The sequence below is a fragment of the Danio rerio genome, chromosome 17, assembly GCF_052040795.2.
Source record: "Danio rerio strain M-AB ecotype USA chromosome 17, GRCz13ab, whole genome shotgun sequence".
NCBI classification, from domain to species: Eukaryota; Metazoa; Chordata; class Actinopteri; order Cypriniformes; family Danionidae; genus Danio; species Danio rerio.
The window spans coordinates 12,700,035-12,722,500 of NC_141037.1; the positions used below are offsets into that span (position 1 = coordinate 12,700,035).

Here is a 22,466-nt window from a genome sequence, read left to right on the forward strand (position 1 = left end):
ACTCTTTACGAGAAGGACCATGGGATTTTTAATGACCACAGAGAGTCAGGTTTAACCTCGGTTTAACGTCTCATCGGAAAGACATCACCCACTGACAGTAAAAATGTTTGTTTTGGTAATGTTTAATCAAAATCCAACCATTTGATTCCACTTTCAATGCCAGTCTTTTTCTGACGACTTTCTGTGATTGAAATATGCTTAGCCACGCCCCCTCCAACTGTTAGTTTGCTGCGAGTGAAAGATGAGAGGAGGAGTACAAACAGAAAGCCCCACCCCCTACTCACTACAGTAGTCCCTCGTTAATCGTGGGAGTTACCCGACAGAAATCCCAACAGTCAACTTTATCAAATGAAATGAGTGTAGTTAACTCAAAATTTACTGAAAATTAATTCTACTCATTTGAAAAGAGTTTTGATCTCAGTGCTGAAGGTAATCAGTTAATTAAATACCTCATAACTTCAACTTAAATGGAGCAAGTTTTTCATTCATTGGGTTTTACTGTGCTTAAATTGCTTCATTTTTTTAAATGGATTAGATTCACAGTACTCATTAGATTTAGTTTTTGAACTTAAATGGTTTGTTGCAAGCGGTTTCCTCAAACGGTTTGAGTTATCTTAACTTTTTGGGTTTTACAGTGTAGAAAAAATATGTCCAGTAATATAGAAGGAAACCAAAGATCAAAACCTGGATGCGCTGCACACATGATAGTTGGAAGTAACACACACCGGACGCGCATATTCGCTTGTTATTTAAGATGAAATTATTCAGATGGTGCTCTGCAGGAATATAAACAGTGTCCTGAGTCGTTGACTTATATGTATATATGTTTACAGTTCTAAAATGCATGATGCTGCATACTAGTGTGCGACCCCCTTTGCGCTGTTCTTGCTGCGGACAGACACTTTGTGCGTCCTTGTTGAAACTCACACTGCTATAGCGATTGAAGATTTATGTTAAATTGGCTAGCTAAACACATTCCGTACTGTACAGGAGACATGTAGGAGATTGATTGACAATGGTCTACAGCCAATCAGGATGCAGATTGCAATGTGCTGTCAAATTGCACACAAAAAAATCTGCGAAACAGCGAGACCGCGAAAGGTGAGGGACCAATTTTCAGGGCCATAGAGTGCTGGGATAAGTGAATTGACACTGGCTTAGAGACAGAACCACAGCGTATAATGTGACTGCAGTGTTCATTCATTCATTCATTTTCTTGTCAGCTTAGTCCCTTTATTAATCTGGGGTCCCCACAGCGGAATGAACCGCCAACTTATCCAGCAGGTTTTTTTACGCAGCGGATGCCCTTCCGGCTGCAACCCATCTCTGGGAAACATCCACACATACAAACACACACACACACACACACACCCACTACGGACAATTTAGCCTACCCAATTCACCTGTACTGCATGTCTTTGGACTGTGGGTGAAACCGGAGTACCCGGAGGAAACCCACGCGAACGCAGGGAGAACATTCAAACTCCACAAAGAAATGCCAACTGAGCAGAGGATCGAACCAGCAACCCAGCGACCTTCTTGCTGTGAGGCGAACGTGCTACACTGTAATCCCGAATAAGTTGACAAAACTCAAAAAATTTGAGGTAATCAGTTACGTCAAATTTTTTAAGTTATGAAATTATCTATTTTAAGTAAACAGAAACATTAAGTTTTGAGTTTGTTGTACTCATGCAAGACACTTCACCTAACTTAAAATACCCAAGTTACTCAGCTTATACGTTTTAATTGCAATTAACTTAATTGTTTTAATTTTTCCAAACTTTAAATACTTAGTCACCCAGCTCATACATTTTAATACCAATTAACTTAATTGTTTTAATTTTTCCAAACTTTAAATACTCAGTCACCCAGCTCATACATTTTAATACCAATTAACTTAATTGCTTTAATTTCTTTCAACTTTAAATACTTAAATCACCCAGCTCATACATTTTGATAGCATTTTTTAAAATTAACTTCTCCATCGTCAGTTTCACAAATAAAATAAGGCATTCGTTAAAAAAATAATAAGTGCACATTCTGTGAAGTGACTCGTTTAGTGTAAACTACACAGAAACTGTATATATATATATATATATATATATATATATATATATATATATATATATATATATATATATCGTTGAAGTCAGAATTATTCGCCCCCATTTATTTTTTCCCCCAATTTCTGTTTGACGGAGAGCATATATATATATATATATATATATATATATATATATATATATATATATATATATATATATTCAGTCTTGGTTGAACTATGATTCTGTCATTTACTTATTCCAAACCTGTTTAAGTTTCTTTCTTCTGTTGAACACTTAAAAGGTTATTTTTGACCAAAAAAAAAAAAAAGCTGAGACCTGTAACCACCGATTTCCACAGTATTTGTTTTCCTATTAGAAAGTCAGTGGTTACAGGTTGTCAGCTTTACTTAACTTTTGTGTTCAACAGAAGCAAGAAATTCAAGCAGGTTTGGGACAAGTGAAGAGTTAGTAAATGACAGAATTTTACATTTGGACAAACTATCCCTATATATAATAAAATGCACCCTTACGAATTAAAGGTAAATAAATGTTTTGAAGTTACTACCCCAGAGACAGTCTTTATTAAGTAAAAAAAAAAACAATCAACTCATTCTTTAAGGTTTCCATGCTACGAGACTTTTTATTTTCCATCATCCATGCCAAGCAAAACTTTTTGCACAAGTTCAAAGTCCTTTACTATATATTATGTTAAGAGCATACATTAATCCATACAAGACAAGAAAGGTCTGGAAGTGTGCTGTGGGTGGTGTCCAATTCATTCTTCAGGACAACAGAGACCCTCAGTGAATGCAGGGCCAATAAAGCATCTTCAGTCAGCAGGATTATCAATCTAAAAATATAATTCAAGGATATTAATGTAAGGACAGTATCAAAATGACTGAGCCAATATTATATGATTCATCAACTATCCGTGATTACAAATATGTTAAGTAAAAGTTTTCAAAACTTTCATCTTTTTATTAAACATGCCTAATTGTGAAAAGAATGAATGAAGTCTTACCAGGGTGTTCCTAAAGAATCTTAAGTCACGCTCACGCAGCAAGACCAAAAGACCTCTGATAAGAGTAGTCCGTCATGAACTGACATCATGCAGTTCCTGGAAATCAAGTATAATAAATGATGAATAAATGATTTTAAATCAATTTAAAAAAAAAAAAAATTCAAATTATATTTTAATGTATACTTTAACACGTGACCCCAAACATACCTGCTCATCATAAGCCTTTAAAAGATTAGCCAGGGTATCTGCTTTCTTGCCAGTTTTGGATGCTGTTTGCCTTGAAATTGTCATCAAATGAAATAGGTGGTGGTCCAGTTGTGCAAAGAATTTGTGGGGAAAATTCTCATTTGTAACATGTTGGTACTCTGCAAACAGCAAAAAGAAACAAGAGAGAATTTCATAAAACAAACCCACACCACAAAATATACAATTCTAGAAAAAAATTTATTAATATTATTATTATGTTTAATTTAGTTATCTATTTTTTTACCTCAGATAAAAAATCAGGTGTTGATCAGATGTTGAAAGCAGGATCTTCATGTTGTAAACTGAACTCAAGGTCTAGCTGAAGTTTCACTTTCCTTGTAGTTCCTATCTGTAGTCAGCAACACCCGACCTTCAATTCTGTAAGTACACAAAGTCACAGTGTCATTTAGCTGAGAGTGGAAGTAGTACAATTGCATGATGTCTAACGTTAACCTCCAAAACGATTAGCAATAGAGCTGATTATCATGTTAGTTGCTTTGATTTGATGAACACAGATTTAATTTAAACAGTATTGAAATTTCTAAAACTGAATAGGACGACAAAGAAATTTAAGGCCTGATTTTAAAAGCTAGAAATAACAAAACTTACCTTATTGTCTAATGATGTAAAAATATATAGACTAAATTATTTATATTTTTAAGATATAAATATATTTTAAGCTACAAAATTTGCACATCAGAAAACTATGTCTTGTTTACCATGTCTTGAATATTTTGTTTTGTTATTATTTTATTTAATAACATAATTTTGTATTAATGTGTTATAGATATGCATACTTTGTTTTTTAGGCTGTTTATATTCTCTCCAGAGTAAACATTTTAAAAAATAGATTGAAAAAAAAAAAACTTTTATCATACCTTTAAAATACATTTGACCTAAATGACATTTAAACTCATTTAACTGATCGCATTAATCAGGTAATCATTGATATGCAGAGATGTCGTCTTAAGCGCGAGGAAATATTAAGTGTTGATCAGTGCTGGTGATTGAGGTAAAGTTAGTTTTATATTTACACATTCAGACTTTCTCCTTAATAATATAATTTCAGAAAGGAAATTTTTGCATATTCTTAATGGTGAAATCATATTAGCAGCCAATGACTTTCAAAGTACAACATTGTTCAGTCAAAAAAAATAGTGCATTTAGTGTAATGTTGTTTTCATGTCATACTTGCATGTGATTTCAGAACGAATAGACAAAGTACCATGGTAAACAATTTATGGAGCGAGTCACAAGTTGTTACTAAATGAATGTATGAATATAAAACCAACTTTACCTCAATGTGGTAGTGTAAATTGAAGCTCTGCTCTGTACCTGCTTAGGTGAGGAGCGCAGCTTAAATGTTATCCGTCAGGCTATCCTCATACATGGATCAGCAAGCAACAAGCTGCGTGTGACAGAGTTAAGTTTTGAGACTACGTTTTTGCGCGTCATCAGAAAATACCGTTAAGTGTTTAGGCGGAGATCATTTGAGTTATGATTAACGTTATGTTTCTTGCGCCTTTCGTTTCCGAAGTGCCTACAGATTGCAAAGATAATACCACATTCACACACTGTATGGAGTTCAGCGCAGCGCCAAGACATGCGGTTGTGAGAGCGCGCGTCTCCATGACAACTTCAGCACAGGCTGAGAAATGGCATACTCGCGCCAAGATTTAAATTTTTTTGAAAAATGTAATCTGCCGATTTTAAATATTTTTGTCTTTATCACACTCTGTTAAAATTCAGAGTTAACACGTAACAACTAACGCTAACGTTGCACTGATTCTAACTTTTTAAACAGCAATGTTAACGTTAGTTAGCAACAAGTGAGGCTAAACATGTTTTCTGTAATGTACGACATGTAAACACACCCTGATTAACTCTACATTACATTGAACTGTTACTGTGATTATATTAATTAAAACATACATTTAATATTTCTTGGATTTGTAAATATTTTACTTACTGTAGTGTGAAGCGAGGCCGATCCGCCATCTTGAAAAAAACGAATGAAGCATGAGCACGTACGTGAACCTGGATGACGTCAGACGCAAAATCACTGGGCTGACAGATTTTGAGTTAATGAAACTTTAAAGAGACATTTTGTATAAATTAAACCCAGCAGAATTGTTCACCTTACTTGAAAGATTAAATTTTTTCAAACTCAAAAATAAGAAAAAGTTCTAAATACTCATCAAGGTTAATTAAGATAAACGAATTTTAATGATTTAAGTTAATAGAACTCAATTCAATTAATTATTTACAGCATTAGGGTTTACAGTGTACTGCAGTGTTCAATTTTCCTTATTCATTGCAAGTATATATATATATATATATATATATATATATATATATATATATATATATATATATATATATATATATATATATATATATATACACCATGATGACCTCCATCACATTAGGGCCAATTTACGCTAATGTGTTTTATTTTTTAAACTCATAACTTTTGTTATAGTTACACCTTTCTGGTTACTATATACATATATATTTATATACACATATACAGTAAGCGAATCTTTGAATAAACTTTTTCCACCTTCACCATGATGATATTCAGGCAGATAAAGCATTTATCACTTGTGAGTGTCAATGCTCATACTCGTGAGGTAAAATGAGCTCAAATAAAAAATTACCAAAGCATCTTAAAAATTAATAGATGAAAAAATCCTTCCCTTCAACCAAAACAAGCAAACAAACAATCAATAAATGCACCAGTTAGAAATATGTGAACATACTGAAATAAAGTCTGCAGGAACTTCCAGGTTTAAAGCTTTTGTTAAAAGTCTATTTTCATATTGAGAAAACTATTATTTTTTGTTTCCGTAAAATCTTTTAATTATACAAATAGTTTTTCTTTTACAGATAGTTTTCAAACTAAGAAAATGTGTTCTTCTATGGTGTTTATTTTTAACAATACAGTTCAATTTAATTCAATTCAGCTTTATTTGTATAGTGCTTTTACAATGTAGATTGTGTCAAAGCAGCTTCACATAAATGGTCATAGTAACTTTATCAGGGTAGTTCAGTTTTTAGTGTTTAAGTTCAGTTCAGTTTAGCTCAGTTCAGTGTGGTTTGAAGTCATTATAGACACAAAGAAACCTCTCAAAAAATTGGACAGTGTCTCTTCTGTTCCTGCTCTGTAGCTCATGACTTTTGCCCCTTGTCCTCTATGTTTGTCCCATTGGGACGGTCCATCTAGACGATGCTTAATTGATCCAGTCAGGGCTTCTGCAAGCAGCATTAATGACTTCAGTGTTTTCATAACCAGCCTGATAATGGCTGCCGTTCTCTCTGGTTCCTGCTAATGAAATAAGGAATTGACCAGAAAACCAGAGACTCTGGAAGCAGGCCTAACTTTTTCGCTCATTTGCTTTGTCCTAAAAAATCAGACGAATAGGCTTGAGAGTTCAATGGCAGTGAGTAAACGCTTTCAATTAAAACCTAATAACCATCCAGGCACTACTTCGACAGACACCAAGGAATATGAGCCATTTCTTCAAACTTGGATGCTGTTCCCATCATGATGAATGGTGAATGTTCAATCAACACTTATGTAGAGCTCTCGTCTGAAGAGTCTTTAAAGCCGAGCGCTGTACCAGAGGGCTTCGCTCCATCTGGCAGTCTGGAGAGGCTCTTTCACCCTCTCTAAGATGCACAACGCGTCTTTTTGGCTGGAGAATGAATGGACACATCCATTACAGCGCTTTAGCCTTCATGGCTCTGTTTGTGTTCCCAATGCAATCTCAGTCTCCATGCATTTATAGTGCTCTAGAGAGTGAGTAGGGTTTATATTTTGGTTACACTTTGTTTTCAGTCACACTATGTACTTACAAAAAGAAAAAATGTGCAATGTACTTAGTGTGTTCATATATTGTATTGCAGAAGACTTATAGGGGAATTAAGGGACAGATTTGGTGGTATGGGTGGGTTAAGGTGTACAGGATTTGTCAACGATGTAATTATAAATGTCTTTACAAATATTAATTACAGATGTAACTACATGCAAATAATTTAAAATATAAGTATAAAGTATGTACATGTATGTAAATGCATTGTACCAGTGGGTAGGTTTAAAGGTGGGTTAAGGTATAAGAGATGGGTCAATGGTTTAATCATAAATTGTCACCTTGGAATTATACTGTAAGGTTCTATCTGTGCTCTAAATGGTTTTGAGATATTGAGCTTTAAAGTTTTGCATTCCAAATAGCAAACAATATGTGTGTAACAGTTCTCCTTCATACACAAACATGACAGAGACCCTAAATGTACTCTAAATGTAAATAATCAAAGTTCCCTTAAATTTGCAAATTGAGGTTAAAAAAACAGGGCAAATGCGGATAGAACCGTCTACACTGTAAAAATGGCTGTGATTTCAACTGTAAAATTCTGTAGAAAGGCTATTTTGATGGTCCATTTGAGTATTAGTGGACTGTCTGCTTAATATATGTTGATACTGCTCCTTCAACAGACATTTAACTGACTATAAGAAACTTTGCAAGTGCATGTCAACTTACTCTTATCCTAACCCCAACCTAACAGTCTACTTATAATATAATGAGAATTAGTTGGCATGTAGATGCAATGTAACTTAAATTCAACAAACGGACCATCACAATAAAGTGTGACCAGCCATTTCAGCTACATAAATCAATTTTACGCCTATTTAAATATGTACATAATAATTGCTAAATAATTATTTTTAAATAAACATCTGACTAATGAAAAGCAGGACTTAGCATGCAGTGGCTTTTGACAGCATTAAAATATTACATCCAATTTTTCCATCTACAAGTTTACACGCTTTTTTCAGCATTTCCGCCATTTAAATTGCCTCATAAATATGTATACAGTTTGAATATTATAGCACATTCCACTTGCATGTATTCCCAAGCCCTCTATAATTCATATCGGGTCTATAAGCAGCTCGGCGAGATTGTATTTCCTGATTTTATTTGACACTGAACACCTCTGTTTACTGATTATTGCGTTTTGGATGCGATATGAGAATCATATTCTCATATTAATAAGTGTAGTGCCTGCAAGCAGCACTTTCCATTTAGATAAGCGCAAGTATTGCTTATTTTTATCCCCTGTGAGGCATTTATTGTGAGGGATTCTGGTGGTAAAGTGTACTGTTAGTTGTAGATATGAGAAAGACAGCATTTGGTGCATCAGTAAAAGTTGTTTTTCCTTCAAAGAGGATTCGGGTTGACTGTTTTCGAACAGTACAAGTCTGCTATTTTTGGTTATTTCTGGTTAAGTCTTAAAGTGGCACGGCTTAGGATTTGGTATTTGGGTCTCCACCCTGAAATATCTGCAGTGGCTTTGCATGAATTACAGAAATGCAGGTTTCTGATGCCGCTGTGGAATAAGCTGAACTTCAAGGGCTGTGTTTTAAACCAGACTCACAGCCAACCTGATAAATCCACGCAAGTAATATTTTGTTGTTTTGTAATGTAACCAAGCTTGACATAAATCCAACGACAGCTAGTTGTAGGATAAACACAGTGTCTGTACCAACAGAGTTTCCAGAGCGATCCATCATTTCCTGTCTGTAAGGGAAGTGGAGGTCAGTGTGTCAGTAGGGAAATATTCCAGATTCTGTCTGCCTTCTATAAATATTTATGTCAATATTTCAGCCCAGACTAATATATCATGCGTAACTCCTACAGACATCTTGAGTTGATAACATATAGCATCAGTATATGCATCAATACCATTCAAAGATTTCAGGTGGTGTTCTAGATCTGCTGGTTTCAGACTGTTGAATGAGCTTTTTCTTGCAGACTGTTTTGCGCAATTAGGCAGTGATATGAACTGTTATAGGGGTGGTCAAATGTATATTTACATTATTTATTAGTTTAGTTATTATAATTATTGTTTAAAAATACAGACTAGAGCAAACTATATCTCACTATTAAAGGGCTGAACCCCCTATACATCTTGTTTTGACATCCTTCAGTGGGGATCAATCATTAATTAGGGGGATCACCCCTGTAAATCACACCCTGCATGGGACTGAATTCCCTTTCAATGCAGACACTGATCAAAAAACACTGAACAAAAACACACAACCTTTTTTTCTTTAAGGAGATTTCTCCCAATATTGTGTAAATCACTTTGAGTACACAGAAAAGCACTATATAAATGTAAGGAATTATTATTATTAATTATTAACAGAGTTTTTTTTTAATGTGACCATTTTTTAATGCTGTACAATATTACATTTGTGCATATACACATTAGATTAGTCAGTACTGAAGCCAAATTTGGAGCTTATCAAAAAAAGAACTTATGATAATGGTCCAAAAACTAGTAAACCCAAATTTACGTTATAAACAAATTTTAAATGCACATTTAAAAAAAATTGAAAAATCAAGAAAAAAAAGAAAAAAAAGAAAGAAAAAAGTAGTTACAATTTTGTAGGTTGTTATTTATTTGTGCAATATTTAGCTTGAATTTAGTCGTATCATCTTTCTATTTCTAAAGATATTCTGTGACTAATATATTTTAATGAATAAATCTGTTTAATAAATCTGTTTTGTTTAAATGCAACAAAATACATTGCTTATATTCACTGAGAAAAGAATAAAAATATTCATTTTCAAAATGGGGTGTACTCAATTATGCTGAGCACAGCATAATAGATAGATAAACGTTCCCTTAGATGTTCACTTATCTATAAAATATTAAATAAATATAAAACTAAAAAACAAAATAATATTAATCCAAGTTAAAATAAAATAAAATGGAGGAAAGAGAAAAAAATAATAGAAACAAAAAAACAATGGTCAAACGGCAAATAATAAGTTTGAATGCTTTTGTTCTATGTTTTTCAGCACTGGCTGCCAAATAAGATACAATTTTTGACTGCAACCTTTGGTGGAATACTGAATCTTCTCCATTGTAATATATTTATGAGCTTTGATGAAAATTCATGAATGACAATTCAGCTTTGAATCACAGGATTAAATCAAATTTGAAGCTACAGTACACTCAATTACAAAACAGTAATGTAAAATTGTAAAAACATTACATAATTTGAACCGTTTTTACTGCATTTTGTACAGCTTAACTATGTTTATATGTAATAACTTTAACTGTTAAAAAGCTATTTATTACTAGTTAATTAGTTATTAGTAACTAATAAAGTTATGGTAACTAATAACTAATAACTTTTATGACTTTGTAATGGAATAATGTGCCTTTTTTGTAAAGCTGCATGCTTTGACACAATAAATGAATTGAATTTAATAGAAATGTAATCATACACTGACCCCCTAATAGATTGACTGAAATAAATTAATTGAGTAAACTTGTTGCCTTAATTGAATCGAGTAACAAAGTCTCCTAAAACTTGCATTTTTAAGTTTATTTAACTTGCTGGTTTTGTAGATTATACTTAAATTGTTTAGTTCACCAAACGTAGCACTAAAAGCTCTAATAAGATTACTGAACTACATTATTTGAGTAAACTTATTACCTCAATTTAATTGAGTAACAGTCTCCCAAAACTTTCTTATTTAAGTTTACTTAATTTGTTTTGTATCTAAATTGTTCAGTTCCTTAAACTTAGCACTAAAAACACTATTAAGTTGACTGAACTAAACTAATTAAGTAAACTCATTGCCTCAATTTAATTGAGTAACAGAGTCTCCCAAAACTTCCACACACTGTAAAAAATAACTCCTTAAAATTTACGGTAAACAATCGGCAGCTGTGGTTGCCAGTAATTTACCGTTAAAAGTACAGCAGAAAGCGTAAAATTAATTCCCCAATTTTACAGTAAACTACCACACTTCATCAATTTATAGATGTAATATGTCTGTATTTTGTATAACCAACATCTACACATCTTTTGTTATACGGATAAACACATTAACACAGCCATAAGCAGGTGGTAATGAGAAAGATACATAATGAACCAATGATCATCACAGACTACTTTTTCCACAAGCATCGGTGTATAGAAGGTGCTCAGTGTCATTCACACAGCTACTAAACACCAGTATGGTAACATGCATAAAATTAAAGTCATAAACTAAACATTGTTTATCAACATTAGATGTAACATAAATCTCTAATGTACATAACTGATGGAGAAACAACTAAAAACATTCATATTAATGTCAACAAAAAGCATAAAAAGTGATGTGCCATGCAGGGAATTCTGGGAAAGTCAGTTTACGGTTATTCGGCGTATATATTAAGGAAACATACTGTTGACCAGGTTACGGATTTTTACTATAGCATTTTTACAGTTTTTTATTGTTGAAATACAATGTGTATTTAAGTTTATTTACTTTCTGCTTTTGTAGATTATACTTAAATTGTTCAGTTTGGGTCTGGATTTGACAGTGATCCTAGTTTACTCACTGACAGCGTAGATCCACAGAGGTCACCACCACGTGCGATGTATAGGGTAGAGGAGAGGAGAGACACACAAAGCGGCTTGTGTAAGATGAGAGTCGGCCTCTAGATTTACACTGACAGCAGGAATGTGTGGTTTTAATCAGAACAGAGCTTCAGTCTCTCTCCTTCAGTGACTGTGCTCCTGTACCGAGTCTTTGATTAGCTGGACCGCTGCCCTGTGCCCAGTGAGAGGGGCCAGGCAGACCCGACGGGGAGCTGAGAGGTGCAGTGAGGACACCGTCAGCCCAGAGCAGATGGATTGCACCGTGTTTCCGCCCTGCTGCCGCTCCGCCAACTCTGGGTCTGTAATGATGTGTCAGAGACCTAAGACACTGTCAGATATGCTCATATTCAATCATTGGTTAATGTGCCCTAAACAACTTAGTGAGCTGAAAAATAAAGTATGTTTATTTTAATGATGTCCATCCAAGCATGCAACAACTGATGCTTGAAGTCAACATGGATTCTAAATGCATCCTAATTTTCCTCCTGGGCTATTTTTATTTACTATTGCTTGACACAAAGTAAATACACAAGTAAAATAGTACAGTTAAAGGGATAGTTTAACTAAAAATGAAAATTTAGCTCGTCATTTATTATTCCTCTTGTCCCAGGAGACACACAATATCATAAGACATTAATATTAGGTTAGATTTAGGTGATCAGTGTCTAAGGACAATCTTATTTTGATGTTTAATAACGCCGTGAAATGACGTTGATATTTAGTTGATTTTAGGTTGTGTTGAAAGTGACCAAAATCCAACATCGAGCCAACATCTTAAACCAACATCATATTGACATAAAATACTGACATTTATTTATCAGGTATGGATAACAAAATTCAACATCTGATAGACGTCATATTGGTGTACATAACGTCAAGCTGTAACATCATTAAACATTGATATTTAGTTGATTTTAGGTTGCATTGGAAAGTAACCAAAATGCAACATCTGTCTGATGCACGACACTGACTTTGGGTTCTGAGGTCAACCCACTTTTCATTACCAAACAAAATGCGTCCCCATTTTCCCAGAGATGAGTTGCGGCTGGAAGGGCATCCGCTGCGTAACAACTTGCAGGATAAGTTGGCAGTTCTTTTTGCTGTGGCGACCCCGGATTAATAAAGGGACTAAGCCGACAAGAAAATGAATGAATGAATGAATGAATGCGTCCCCTAGACGTTGGGGTATAACCTTAATCTGTCTTCATGTTGACATCCTGTGCCTCCTGGGGTGATTTTAAACTTTTTTGAGTTTCTTTTTCTGTTGAAAACAAAAGAGGATATTTTGAAAAATGATGGTTGCTGGGACCCATTGTCTTCTAAAGTTGCCTTCTATGGAAGTCGATGGGAACCAATGGGTCAACCAGCATTTTCAAAACCTGTCTGTACTTTTTCTCCTCTCTTCAACACAAAAGAAGATGTTTTGAAGAATGTTGCAAACCTGTAACCACTGACATTCCACCACCTTCCTGGAGGGCCATAGCTCTGCACTAGTCAGCTTTAACCCTATCGAACTAATTGAGTCCTTCAGGCTTTTGTCAATAAATCTCCTTTTGTGTTCTACAGAAGGAAAACATTCAAACAGGTTTGTAACAAATGAAGGGAGTTTGAACGATAGCACAATGATCAATTTTGGTAGAAATATCCCTTTAAACCTCCTTTATGCTATAATCTAATGCTACTTTTTCAAATTTCGATGATTTTGGTATTGACAAAATCATGTCCAAGTGTATATTTTAATCTTGAAAGAATATCCTGAAAAGTATCTACATTTGAAACATGACATTGCTATTGACGTCCTACTTTCTTCATCAGTTCATTAGAAGTACAGACGTGTTGCCAGATTTCATGGATCCGTGCTTTAGACACAAAACACCGCCATTAGTTGCACTGCTAATTCAGCCTCTCTTCATGCATGAGTGCGGCTTCTGATCCAAAGGTTTAAGGTTAATTGTTCTACAAGCTGCTTTAAACTTCATGGCTATCCATGACCACTGCATTTAGAGACTGAAATCATTACTATATAGCACCAAAATGCTTAAAAGGGTCAAGTATCTGTTGATGCACTGTGGATGCTAATTAGATTGCTTTTGGGAATAAAATACGATTAACTATTATGATACAGTGAAGATTAAAATTAGAAAACAATTTATGGACACTTTATTATTTATTTTTTTTCAGATCATTGTTTTTAGTTGAGTTTAGCTTCTGTATATCAGAGAAATATTTCATGCTAAACAAAACATTCCCCAAACTATGACTGGCAGGATCACCAGTGATGCAGAACTACAAATCTGCCAGAACTACAAATACCTGCCAGCATTCGGATCATAAAATATGGGAGATTTTATCCAGGGGTGTGCGCAAAGTGAAGAGCGGGGGGTGGGGGGTGGAATTCCGGGAGTTTTCCGGGAGACAGAATAATACGGGAGATGGGTCTGAAATACGGGAGACTCCTGGGAAAAATGGGAGTGTTGGCAGTTATGCACAGCTGTCACTGAACTGGACTACAAATACTATAATGCACCACACACACACCAGTTCCTGATACCACAGCGGGTGTGGTGAACAATCAAGTCCCCCCTGGAATCGAGTCCGCTTAAGACCTCAAGGGGTTGTCTGAGGTGAAAGCCTGATCAAATGCTTTTATTGTGATACCTTGTTGTGTTGTGGGTACTCATTGCTGAGTCTTGTTTATTTCTTGTAGCATTTCGAGTACTCCATTGATAATCCCATGAATCATTATGGTTTAGGCATGCGGTGGGTCTGCTTTTTCTTGAAGCAATCTGATTGATCAAATTTTTTTTTCTTTATTTGAAAATAATAAAAATGTATTTTAAATGTGCATCAAGATAGGCCAAACTTACATGGCCCACATTATTAACATCTAGGCCAAATACTACAATTACTGTACACCTGGCCCAAGTATTGTGTGCCGCCTTAAAGCTTAAAGACAGTGCCACCTCTGCCAAACCAGGGCCATGTTTGGCCCACATGCTCTATGCCAGTGCTGGATAAATGCCTGCTATGTCAGATTTATGCCAAATCTGGGCCAGAATTCTTTGCTACCTGGGTATTGCCAGTATTGTTTTGTTACGACACTTCACCTGCAACTTTTAATAACTTTACACACTTTTGGTTCAGTCTTTCCCAATTTGATGATGAACACACACCAGACCCACATACAATAGTTCAACAATTGTCAACAAATAGTCAGATTTCACATGTGCAGTCATTAATGTCTGTCTATTTCATGATTGGTTTATTAATGGACTATTGTTTGACGTCTATTAGTTTTTCAGCGAGAACTCAAAATTAGCCATGTTTCAGCCAAGATGTTTGAAAATCTATTAGACATATTTTAAAACCACAAACAAAATAGCTTGCTGCATCTTAACCTGTTAATATTATTAACTATAATTTATTTACAAGGACACCTGGTGAGACTCTACAGGCTTACACACACATACATGTACACAGCTACAGATACACTGGCTCCCCTCGCATCCCATACCTTTGTATGCTTATCACCACCGGTGTGGGTAGCCAGGTCTGTCACCAGCGCTCTACTAACTGCAGGACCAAATGGCTGCCATCTATGTCAAACTATCTCACATCCCCTGTTCCCACCCCCTGTTGCGATGTTATGTCTATGTGTTTATGTGTTATGTGGTTTTTCTCCTGACCTTACACTGCCCTACTTTAAGAACAGTCTGAGAGGGGCTTTTATTTTCGCCTCCCTTTTCTTTAATATATCTTATTTGCCCTTTCTAAAAGCTACCTCTCATCTCATCAGTCTTCCCCTGAAATGTGGGATGTTTGTGAATAGTCGGAGGGGTCCATTTTCGCTACATGTCAAAGTGTATGTGACAAATAAAGGCTTTTTTCATCATCATCATCATCATCATCATCATCATCATCATAATAAAATCGATTCTACAAAATTGATTTGTGTTGGGACAACATAAATGAATCAAGTTAACTTATAAATTTTTACAAATTTAAGTGGACTGAACATAAAAAAATGTGTTATCCCAGAAAAACTCAAGAATTGTGTTGGTTCAGCTTATTTTAAATAAGAAGTTCGAACAAAACAACAAACATGATTTTTTAGAATGTTAGCTTACTGTAATTCAGACTGTAAGTTGTGAACTTGACATTTCGGGAATTGTTTGTTGCTCTAATTTTGATCTCCTTTTTATGCAAGATAAACTTTCAGCCATGTATTGGTGATAAGCCTGTGGCACGAGCTTGAAAAGAAAAAAAAAAGAACAGTGGGAGCACTTAATTCTTTCTTGTGGCAGAAAACATTTGTTTAATGTAGCTTTCAAGTTGGTGTCTTCACCTAAAACAGTACACAGATGGGAGGCAACAGAATGACAGATTAAGTATATTTATTTCAGAGTGTCCGCTAAGTCTTTGCAAGTGCGCATCTCTTCCCTTGCGTGATGAAAGGATGATATCACTCCTTGTATCTCAATTAATCTAATTAAAATCGTTCTTGCATCTTCGTCCTGGCCCTGTGAGCAAGTGCCAAAACGTAATTATGATCTTCGTCTCACGGAATGCTCAAGCACATGGTGTGATGATGCACCAGAGCTGGATAATTGGCAGCTTTATGCTAATGAGGACTGCGAAGATAGAGAAAAATAAAGAGCAAAGCATTTCTGGAGTGACAAAGCGTGAGAATGAGTGTGTTGTTTGCATAGTAACTGCATGATTTAACCAACCTACTCTAGTATACAGTTGAATTATTAGCCACCCTGTATATTTTCCCCCAATTTCTGTTAAATGGAATTTTTAACACATTTTTAAACATAATAGTATTAATAACGCATGTCTAGTAGCTGATATCTTTTATCTTTGCCATGATAGTACATAATATTCTACTGGATATTTTTCAATATACAAGTACTCAGGTTACAGTTCAATTGAATGGCTTAACTAGGTTAGTTAGAGTAATTAGGCAAGTTGTTGTATAAGCATGGTTTGTTCTGTAGACAATTAAAAAAAATATTGCTTAAAGGGGCCAATAAAAAATTGTGGTCGACAGTGGTGTTGCCTCCGCTGGCAATTGCTTCCTGTATAGTCTATTGTAATCGGCAGCTGTTTTTTCTGGTACGAAATGGATGCTTAAAAAAGACTTGCAGATACAAAAGCAGTTTATTAGTCGAGGTCGTACAGGCAGAGGTCATAAACAAGAGCAAAACAGTGGAGAAGGGTATAAACAGAGGTTGGAGCTAGCTTCAAGTGGGTGGGACTTGAGCTCCAAGTAGGTGAGTGTAGTAAAGCTGGATATTGATCTTGTTACTGGGAGGAAGAAGGCGGAGAAATGACCAATTTAAAGGTATTTATTAATAAAACGGATGCCAGCTCCTCACAGAGACTGCCGTCTAAACCAAAACAAACACAACATAACTGTGTCCAGGCCTGGACCTCTCTCAGCTTCCTCTGCCATCGTTCCTCCTCTTATAGTTCAGTGCTCCTTCTATGGGACTTAAAGAGCCCATATTATACATGAAATAGGGTCATATCTTGGTTGTAAGGGTCTCCAACAACAGTCTAATATGCATGCAAGGTCAAAAAGCACTTTCATGGTCTTATAATCTGCATTTATTTTTACCTAATTATCCCAGCGACTCCCGTATGAATCGTCCAGTGATTCATTTGTTCCCAAACCCCTCCGTAGCGCGAAGCTAATCTGCGCTGATTGGACCGATGACAGCCTGTTGCGATTGGTCAACTGCCTTCAGTCAGAGTGAAAAGCCAAAAAGCTAATCAGCAATATAAAAGTAATCACAGTTCATACACGCTCGATAGTGTAGGCGTGGATTTTAGCTGCCAGTGGGTCAATGTAAATACAGACTATGGACTTGAAAATTCAGACGACTATTTTCTTGAGCAAAAACTCCAAAAACTGTCGAGGAGATCACATAGCTTGTTTCACTCTGCTCTTTTCACAGACACAGACACACACACACACACACACACATTGCCCTCGTCCTTGCGCGCGCACGCACACACACACAAAAACACACACACCTGCGGACGACAACGCGCGCGCACACACACACAAACACACACACATACTCCCGGACGACAGCGCACGCGCACACACACACTACCCTCGTCCACGGAGCTCCGTAAACAAAGCAGCACGCGTCGCGTTTTTAACGTGACTTTGCACGCGATAAGAGAATATAGCGAGTTAACCGGATACAGTACACGCGGTTACAAGTAACAAATCACAACTAAATACATTTGCAAGCTAGAGTCAACGAGGCAACAACTTTAATCGCACGTACTTACACTTGAGAAATGGAGGAAAAAACCCATCCTGACATGTCCAGGAGTAAGTTACTCTTTACTGATCCTTCCTTTAACAAACGCCGATGAAGTATTCTTTGTAGCATGTAGTTTGCAGAAGTTTCCAGTAGTTTCCAACTGCTTGGTTATAATGCTGAGGTTTCATCTTTGGGTAGAGATTCGATATAATATCCATCTGCAGTGTGACTTCAATCGACCGGCATGTTTGTGTGCGTGTGTTTGTGGGTGTGTGTGTGTGTGTGTCTGGGTTTCTGCGTCAGAGGGCGGGGCCTCAGGTTTGATATCTCCCGGGTTTGCGCGTGCACGTGAATAACTTGGTTTCGTTCGTACGTCATGGCGAAACACCTAATGACTCGTATCAAGGCGACTTGTTTGAAGCACTATGAGTCGACTCTTTTATAGATGAATCAACCGTTTTAAACACTGTACTCTTACAGATTTAAGCCTTAGCTGGATACTTCACTTCACTTAGAGCTGTGTTACACACTACATGGAGGGGAATTTTCAAAAACCCATAATATAGGCTCTTTAAGGCCGGTGTGTGCCACAGGTGCTTCTCATTGTTCACTCACACACTGGCCTTGTTCAGCTCCCTAGGCTCTCAACCCCGTCCCCTCGTCACAATGGGCGTTCGAGCTCCAAGTGGGCTGTACAAACCTGGAGTTTTCATTTATTTAATGTCTTGTACATGACACGGAGTCCAATATTGTGCTTTATGAATGTCTACACCTACCCTAACTCTAAACCAACCCGACAGTAACCTGTTGTACTTTATTAATGTCTACACCTACCCCAACTCTAAACGCAACCTCACAGTAACCTCTTGTGTTTTATTAATATTTGCTCCACTTACACCGCCTAAACCCAACCTACTTGTCGCTTAGGTCCCTCCCTCTTGGAGGTCATCCAACCTACTTGCGGTGTAATCCCTCCTACTTGGAAGTCTCTAGGCTGCAGTGTTACCTATTTGAAACAATATCCCAATGGTAATCCAAAAGACGAGGTCAAAATACAGGCGAGAGGTCAGACTAGGAGGCAACGAATCAAAATGAGGAACAAGGCAAGAGTCAAAAACACAGGAAAACAAACCAGGAAGACTGCTTTGTAATGTTTAGTAAATAAACAAGACTTGGCAATCTGTGAGTGAAGGTGAGGTGTACTTATAATCAGTGAATCATGAGTAGGGCCAGACAAAATCTGCAGACATTTTTTGTTATTTCAGCTGAAAATTTTGTAAAAAATCTGTGGAATTATGTGGAATTATTTTGGGAATATCATAACTAACTATAAAAACTATCATTAACTAACTATAAAAAGAATAGCTTTTTAACTTTTATTAAATGCTTATGATGCAAAACCATCTAGATCAACTTATTTGTTAAACAAAACAAGTCTCTCATATAACATATCTACTAAATGACAAAAATATGAATTTACAAACTGTATTGTAAACAAATCATAGAAACATTTTCATGTTAGTAAATAATATTACTGAAATTAATAAAAAAAAAACTGAATAAATATAAATTTACACACATTTACACAAGTAAAACAAAAATGACTCGATGGGCTAAAAATCTGCAGAAATCTGCAGATGACAAAAGAACAAACAAAATAATGCCAGGGTGATAGAAGGTAAATAATAATAACAGCACAAAAAATAAAAAAACACACAAAAAAAACAAGAGAATAAACAATGAAACAAAATTATTGCAATTAAAAACAAGCAGGACCTTTACATTAATCAAACATTTTGAAAATCAAGCACAAATAGACAGTTTTAATGGTATTTCTATTAGTACTATGCTGAATAGTACAAAAGTAATTTTATAAAACAAATAAAACACTTATGAATATGAATCTTAATCAGCAAAATAAATAGATTTCAAATTAAAATGAAAAGAGTACCTTTTTTTTTTTTTAATAAAGACAGAAGCATCATACCAAAGCTTAACCACAGTGCCAAAAGATTTGGGGTACAGTTTCCAAATGCAAAGAACAAAAAGAGCAACTTTTATCAATATCCTTTTTAAATTTACTGAGAGAATGTTTAACCGGTTAGAATTTATGAATTAGCTTAATAGATATTTCTTTATAGTGTATGTATCTTATTTGTAACAAAAAAATAAAATAAATAAGTAAATAAAAAAATATATATTTTCCAATAGGTAATACAGCTAGGCTTGTCAGCTGTTGTAGGAGCGCAGTAAGTTCTGGGAGTTGTAGTTAAAGTAATATCCAACAGAGAAAACACTACTGGCGTCTACAATGGACTACAGGAAGTAATAACCAGCGGAGACAACACCACTGGTGATCACGGCAGCTAATAATATTGACCTTAGAAAGTTTATAAAGGAGATTAAAAACTGCTTTTACTCTAGCCGAAATAAAACAAATAAGACTTTCTCTAGAAGAAAAAATATTATTGAAAATACTGTGAAAAAATCCATTCTCTGTTAAACATCATTTAGGAAATATTTCAAAGAGAATAAAAAAAATGCAGAGTAATTTTGATGTTAACTGTATATAAAAAATAAACATTGCTTATTGATGAATGTGCCGTTGTTCTAAGATTTCAATTAGGCATTAATTGGTATGGTGGTGGTTTAGACTCATTGCTGGTAACCAGGAGGTTGGCGGTTTGATCCCTGCAGGAAGTGAACCGTGAGCCAATCAGAGTTTGAGTAAGGCACTTAATCCCAGAATGCTCCAGGGGGGGATTGTGCCTGTAATAAGTTAATGGCGCCAGTCTTTTGGTGACATCATGCGAACTTCTTGGGAAAAAAAAAAATTCCATGGTCGTGTGGAGATAAATTAATGATTCTAGTATCTAATTACTTAGCAGTGCAGATAGAGTCATTAGTCTGCTCGGGGAAAGACAGTGGAGGAACCAAGAGTGTACGTTTGCCCAGAGGAAAAGTGAACTGCTCTTTAATCGCTCTGGTGGCTTAATTATTTGATTCTTCATTTTCATCTAGGGCCAGGTTTCCAACTAAGATTCAGTAATCCAATCACAATGGTTAGCCAGACTGCTTCAACCTGGTATTAACATGCGCTCAAGTATGTCTCTTGTGACCACTTGTGTTTATGTTTCGTTGAGCCCCTTCCCTCTTATTTTGTCACGGTCTACATCACTTTGTGGGAGCATTCAGTGTGAAGCATGAGTACATTATACATGTTACACTTCCTATCAAGCAGGCAGGAAAGCAAGTGAATGAAATATTGAGGAGGTTGTCTTTTGAGGTTGTTTGAATGCATTTTAAAACATGAGTGCCTACATTTTAAAAACAAACATCTGATCAAATTCATCTTCAAGTGCTCAAAAGTGGGAATGTCACCAGCCTCGGATGTTATCACTCAATTGAATGGGTGTTACAGTGGTTATCAGCTGATAGATATGGGTCAGTAGGAAGGCCTAGTAGGCTCAGAAGGCAGTTATCATCCATCTACATGGTTTATCAGCTACACTAGTAGAGAAGATTCCAGATCCAGATCTGTTTTTGCATTACTGGGATTGTTAGGGTAGGGGTAGATGTTAATAAAGTACAATTAATGGGAAATATAATAAATTATATAAATAATTCTCGTTAACTTCCATGTATAGACTTCCATATGTGATCTATAGCTGATTAACCATGTGGTTGGTTGATAACAGCCTTCTGAGCCTACCAGCAGGCCCCTACTGGCCAGAAGTAATACTGGCCCATATTAGCTGATAACCACTGATAACACCAATTCAATCGAGTGATAACATTGGACGCAACTATTAATGTTCACTTAATTGTTATTATTTACTTGTCCTTATTGTGTTCTAATCCCCTGCTGCATTCATTCATCTTCAGAACATAAATTAAGATATTTCAGATAAAATCCAAGAGCTCTCTGAAGTTGAGAAAAGGAACTAGAAGCATGTTCAAAACATTCAATGTGACTTAAGTGGTTCAACTAAAATCACATGAAGCTCCAAGAATAATTTTGTACACCACAAAACCTGTAAAAAAGACTTTGTTCTCTTTAGTATGTACTCATCCTGACCTGACACAGGAGATATTCATATTTATAGTCATATTTACAGACTTTTGCTACACAAAAGTGTTCTTTGAGGTTGGAATGACAGTTGAACAACAAAATTCACATGCAGTATTTGAACAATGTATTTAGTATTTTCCTGGACGAACATTTTGGAAATGTTGCTGTTCATGGAGCATAAGAGAGCTCCAGGATTTCATCTAAAATATCTAAATTTGTGTCCCCACTGGCCCTTATCTATCAGCTGATAACCACTGATGACACCCATTCAATCGAGTAATAACATTCGAATCGGCTGTTAATGTTCACTTTAATGTTGTTATTACTCGCCTTTATTGTGTTCTAATCCCCAGCT

General features: G+C 35.7%; 1 protein-coding gene and 1 long non-coding RNA gene across 3 annotated transcripts in view; one reads left to right on the forward strand and one right to left on the reverse strand.

Moving 5' to 3' along the window:
* kif26ba (kinesin family member 26Ba) overlaps positions 1-22,466 on the forward strand; it is a 211,619-nt gene that overhangs the window by 54,603 nt on the left and 134,550 nt on the right. The gene's annotated exons all lie outside the window — the stretch shown is intronic.
* LOC137488074 (uncharacterized) lies at positions 2,656-5,326 on the reverse strand. Of its 2 annotated transcripts, none has more exons than XR_015512950.1 (5): positions 5,282-5,326; positions 3,557-3,690; positions 3,274-3,431; positions 3,067-3,162; positions 2,656-2,895 (listed from the first exon to the last, which is right to left on the reverse strand). It is a non-coding gene; the product is annotated as an uncharacterized LOC137488074 (long non-coding RNA). The 2 variants fall into 2 exon arrangements; XR_015512951.1 differs by having other exon boundaries at positions 4,648-5,326.